The sequence below is a fragment of the Bos indicus genome, chromosome X (assembly GCF_029378745.1).
Source record: "Bos indicus isolate NIAB-ARS_2022 breed Sahiwal x Tharparkar chromosome X, NIAB-ARS_B.indTharparkar_mat_pri_1.0, whole genome shotgun sequence".
Classification (NCBI taxonomy): Eukaryota; Metazoa; Chordata; class Mammalia; order Artiodactyla; family Bovidae; genus Bos; species Bos indicus.
Genome location: NC_091789.1, coordinates 111,776,854 through 111,782,767, shown reverse-complemented (window position 1 = coordinate 111,782,767; position 5,914 = coordinate 111,776,854).

Sequence of the window (5,914 nt, the reverse complement as noted above, 5' to 3'; positions counted from 1 at the left end):
CACTATGGAAACTGACAGCTTCGAGACAGGAGGGGGAAGACAGAAACAGAAAAAATAAAGCTGAGTTATTTTATAGAGAAGGACAAGGGAGAAGCCACACCTGCCTTCTGCTCAACCTGCCCCTCTCGGGCCACAGATTTGAATTCCCAGCCCCACCACCAAGCAACCCTGGGTCGGGCAGTTGAGCCTTATGCTTCTGAGAGTCAACGCTGGCTTACGGGCCCTCCTGGGTCATGCCAGCATCGGCCAGGTCCTGCCGCTCCTCAGGCCTTGAGTGTCCCTGAGGCTGCCTCACTCAAGCTCTCCACCGCTGAACACCGATTCCCCATCTCAAGCCCGGCCCATTGGGGCCCAGTGCTCCCAGGCAGTTTCGGGATCACTTATAGCCTGAGGCTGGATTTGCAAGGCTCTCTCCAGAGGAGCAGGGTTAATCTCTGCCTCCATGGGGTTCATGCTTTCCTGAGGCCCAAGGTTTTCCCCAGAAAAACACCAGAGCCCTGCCGGCATACCCGCCTTGCCATCACTGCCCTGCCCCCTTCTCCTCCTTCAGTGGCTGGATTCTGCTTTTCCCCTGCTGCCAACCTCCCTGCCCGTTTTGCTGCCTAGGGGCCATGGCGACCATGCTGCGGCCCCAGCCCGCAATGGAAATCTGGGCTGACCAGAGGCCATGTGTCCTAGGCAGCCTGGATGGACGAACCTCGCTGTGTTCACACCTTCGGCCTCCTGTAGCCTCTATAGGCATTTATAATGGCCCAACTCCCCCAGCCCTCAAAAGTGAGGCCTTTGATCTCAATCCCCGCCCCTGGATGGGTGCCAATCACACCCTCTCAGGACACATGCAGCCAACCCGAGGCCGTGCTGGTCTCTGAGGGCCTCCCTGAAATGGCAGGTCTGCATCTGCTGGGAGCATTTTTCTTAAACAGCTACAGCTCAGGGATGTGTCATGATGTATTTATTTTCCAGACTCACTGGGGTTCTTGCAAGGTGTGGAAGCTGTGGCTTTTGCCCTGATTGGAATGAATTATTTTAACACCCTTTAAAATGGGTTGTCAGGAAAAGGTGCACACACTTAGAGTCAGGCCCACTGGGTTCAAGTGGCCGCTCCCGCTTCCTCTGGCTGTGACCCTGGGCAAGTACTTAACGTGGCAGATGCTGCCAATGGCCTGCTCACGTGCACCCGTTGCTCGCTATTCCCAGGCAAGCTGGCATCTGCTTACTGCAAGAACCTGTGAGAAGCCTGAGGGCTTTCTCTCGTGGTAGGAGCAAATGCCACTTTCTACAGGGCAGGACTGAGGTGCCAAAAAAGTTGAGGCTCCCAGGAGCCATCTTCAGCCAATGAGGGTGGGAGTTAGAGAATGAATCCCGCGGTGCCCTTGCACTTGGGGGAAACAGCTCTGAGGCCTGTTCCACAGTCTCCCAGAGTTCCCTGGGAGGACAGGGTCCCAGTTGCCCACAGCAGTCACCTGCCCATGGCTACTCTGGCTCCCCACCTCTGCTTCCTTCTGATGCCTACTGGAAGCACCACTTTTTATTTGCCAATGATCCTCAAATCTCAGCTTAGGGTCTGATTCAGGGAGGGACAGTGAACGTCACCTAAATCACTTAACTGTCAAGCTTGCGTGCATGCTAAGTTGCTCAGTCGTGTCTGACTGTTTGCGACCCCATGGACTGTAGCCCACAAGGCTCCTCTGTCCATGGAATTCTCCAGGCAACAATACTGGAGTGGGTTGCCATGCCCTCCTCCAGGGGAATCTTCCCGATCCAGGGATCGAACTCGTGTCTCCTGCATTACAGGTGGACTTTTTACCACTGAGCCACTGCAGAAACCCCTCATATGATTATGGAGGCTGACAAATTCCAAATCTGCAAGGTGGGCCAGCAGGCTGGAGACCCACAAAGAGCTAATGGTACAGTTCAAGTCCAAAGGCCATCTGCTGGGAGAATTCTCTCTTGCTCAGGAGAAGCCAGTCTTTTGTTCTACTCAGGCCTTCACTGATAGGATGAGTCCCACTTACACGAGGGAGGTTGATCCGCTTTATTCAAAGTCCACCAATTTAAATGTTAATCTTATTCCAAAGCACCCTCACAGAAACATCCAGAATAATGTTTGACCATACATCCAGGCATACTGTGGCCCCACCAAGTTGACACCTATAATTAACCCACACAGTTAATTTCTCAAATGACAGCCAAGATTCTATGACTAGATCAAAGGGAGGCAAAAACACTAACATCGACTAGAATTACAAAATAAATAGTGAAGCCCAGCAAAACCATCTTTCAAGTGTCTGGGGGATGGTTACCTGGGTCTCCCCTCGGCTCTCCCTCGAGGCACTCGCTCCAGCTGCATGTTTTCAACCATTTCAGTGTTTGGAAGGAGTCTTCTTAGAGGGGAAGATACAAGAAGCAAAGCTCAAGTCAGTAAATTTTCTTACTTGCTGATAAACTGGTTCCAAGTTCCATAAAAAGGAAGGTAAACAACTCTGTAAAATAGTGCAGAATGTTTTGTTGTAATTATTATTATTATCGGCATCATCTGGTGATTCTAAGTGTATTATCTAGTCATTTCTGAGACCGTAAGTTATCGAGAATTATTTCTAGCATGACACAGACCTTCTTTCTAATGATGGAGAACGGAATGTATCCATATGAAAGGATAGTTGCTAAGAAGTAAGGGGAATTCCCCACTGACAACTGAAAACTGGTTACCACAAGTTCTATGCACAGCTGTTGCAAATGCTGCGTAGGACTGCTGTGCATCGGTAGCCAGCAGGCAGTCCCAGGAAGCCGAGGACAGGGCAGCAGCGTCATGGACCAATAGCCCCTTGGAGCAGGCTAGGAGAAGGAGAAACAGAAGCAAAGAGAATTCGAGTCCATCTCAAAGTCATCAAAAGGTGAGGGGTCCAGGGCACCACAACCTTGGCTTCACAGGGGCCTCTGAAACTGGAATGACCTTCTGAGTTGCCCCCCTCCCGCCCCCAATCTGGTCAGTATCCTACTGATTAGTCATTGGACATGAGCTGCCCCAGGAAGGGTTGTGACTGAGGGTCCCTCTCTCTGAGGCCGTCCCTGAAGATGCAGAAGACTCAGTACCACCACCACCCCATCCTTTACTAAAGAAGGGACGCCGGGACTGGCATCACAGTGCCCACCCCAAGTGCTGTCATTTGCACCAAACTTCATGGAAGATATTAGATATGTAATGAAAATAGCCCTTGTTACTGCATCTTACATGCCACCGATGTCTCCAGTAACACCTTAACATTTAGGAAAGGAGGTTGTAGCAGAATGTTCTGTTGGAGATTCAACTTGAATTTTCACCTTTATTATGTTTAGAGAAGGACCAGGGAAACTCTTGGGCTGCCTATGGGAGCGTGAGTCAGCACTGGGGCATGACGTCCCACCAGGCTGGATAAGAATTGGCTTTTTATGTTTAAGGATCAAAAATAGGGAGCCACCAGGCCTATGTGGGCCTCCCTGAAGCCAGTGTATAAAGGGCTTTTTGTGACCTAAAGGTCTGGACCCAGTTGTAGATAATCAAGATCAACTGCCTGAAAAAGAGGGAAGATCAGCTCACTGGGGTCAGAGGCTGTAAAGGAGGGGTCTCTGGCCCCGAGGAGCAAAAAGGGGGCAAGAGGATGGCCAGGGAGGGTACTTTGGGGTTCCAAACCTAGTGGAGGAGACTGCCCTAGATTGTCAGGGTTGGTTTCTGGTCCAGGAGATTGGGAGACCTGTGGACGTGGGAAGCAGACACCACATTAACTGACCATTCAGAACAGTGGCTATATTTTCCCTAACATTCAGGAGACTCAGGCAGGCAGGCCATCAACCCAGATAGATCCCACCCATTTCTGTGCATTGGAAACAAGTTCAATATAGCTGCTATGCCTCTGTCTTGGTTCCTGACCCCTGCTTGCAGCCCACCCGTTTCTGCTCCAGGAGAAAGTCCAAATTCCTGGTGTGGGAGGGATTTGGGATAACTTGCTTGTTCCTCTAAAACTCTTCTGTTCTTCTGCCTAGTTTTACCCACAGATCTTTTTACAGGAGATAATTCCGTTATTCCACAAGACAGGGATGAAGTTTCAATTGCAAATAATCCCAGGGGAAGCAGCTCCTTTATCTGAATTCACACTAAGGTATAAAGGACAGTGAAAAGAAGAGCATCTAAAGGAAAAAAGAGGTTACATGGATGGAGTGGGGAGGGGAACAATAGTAAAAAGACAGAAGGAGCACTAAAACAAGAGGTTGTATACTAAAAACTTCATAATTTTGCTTACGCCACCCCTGATTAATACATGTAGGTCTGGGCTGCTATGACTTTGGTAGTCTAGATACATTGTTCTCAACCCTGGCTGCACCTTAGAAACCTCTCCCCCTATGGTAGCTTTGAAAAACTACCAATGCCTGCTCCCCACCCCAGACCAGTTCAATTAGAATCTCTGAGAAGGGTAATGCCTGAGGATAGGGATATTTTGAAACTCCCCAATCATCCTAAAGAACAGTGTTAATGTATTAGTTAGCTATCACCATGATACTCCTGCATAACAAACAAACCCCCAAAGCCAAATCACTTATAACAGGACACATCTGTTTTTCTCACTCATAGATCTGCAGGTCAGCTTCAATGTAGCTGATTTCAGCTGGACTCAGTTGGATTCAACATCAGATTATAAATTGGATTCGGGTCTGCTGTGCTTGTCTCATCCTGAGACAAATGGCTCTGCAGGATAAATTCCCCCCACAGGATGGTTGGAACTAAGAAACCAAATCACACAAGCACGTGTAAAGCAGCTCACATCACAGTCATTATCGTTCCATTGGCCAACACAAGTCTCATGGCCAAGTCTAGCATTGATGGGGTGCAGAGATATAGCTGACTCTAGTGGTAGGAAGTACCACAAAGTTACATGGCAAAGGCTATGGCTCATTTCCTAACAAGGAGGGAGTAAAGAATTGGAAATAGTAATCTAATCTATCTCAGGAAAATCATTAGCCTATGGAATAAGAACAATTATCCTAGAATTTTTATACATTTATTTAGTTCCTTTGGGCTGCCTGGGTCTTCATTGCTGCATGGGCTTCTCTCTAGTTGCAGTGACTGGGGTACTCTCTAGTTGTGGTGCCTGGGTTTCTCATTGAAGTGGCTTTCCTTGTTGTGAAGCATGGGCTCTACAGTACGCAGGCTTTAGCAGTTGCAGCTCCTGGGTTCTAGAGCACAGGCTCAATAGTTGTGGCACACGAGATGGCTGGATGGCATCACCAATGCAATGACCATGAACTTGGGCACACTTCTGGAGATGGTGAGGGACAGGGAGGCCTGGTGTCCTGCAGTCCATGGGCTCACAAAGAGTTGGACATGACTGGGTGACTGAAAAACAACAACAATGGGCTTATTTGCTCTGCAGCATGTGGCATCTTCCTTGATCAGGGATTGAACCTGTGTCTCCTGCATTAGCAGGCAGATTCTTTACCACTGAGCCACCAAGCTGCCTTCTTGCTCCAATTTCAGAACAACTCTGCAGGGCTCTCTTGCTTCCAGAGCTCCCTGTGGGATCAGTGGAGCCCCTGGTGCAATCATGTTGCATGCAATTCAATTTCTCCTCTGCCCATCCTGCTGCCTGTACCCCCTTACAGATGCTGTTCTGAGACCATTCCTCCATCAGCTCTGTACGTGCAAATCTCTGAGCAGAGCCCAATTCCCAGGGGAACTCCACCTGGACAGCATCCCGGAAGGAACAGTCACCAGGTTCTTACAAGACCAGAGGGTGCCTTTACCTATGTCAGAGACTGTGGAAGCCCTGAGAACTGTCCACCATATGTCACTGGTCTGTGTGGTGTGGGAGGATACTGTGTGGCATCAGATGCAAGACTCAGTCGGAAAAGGCAGAGTATTCGGTAGAAAGGCTCCAGCTGT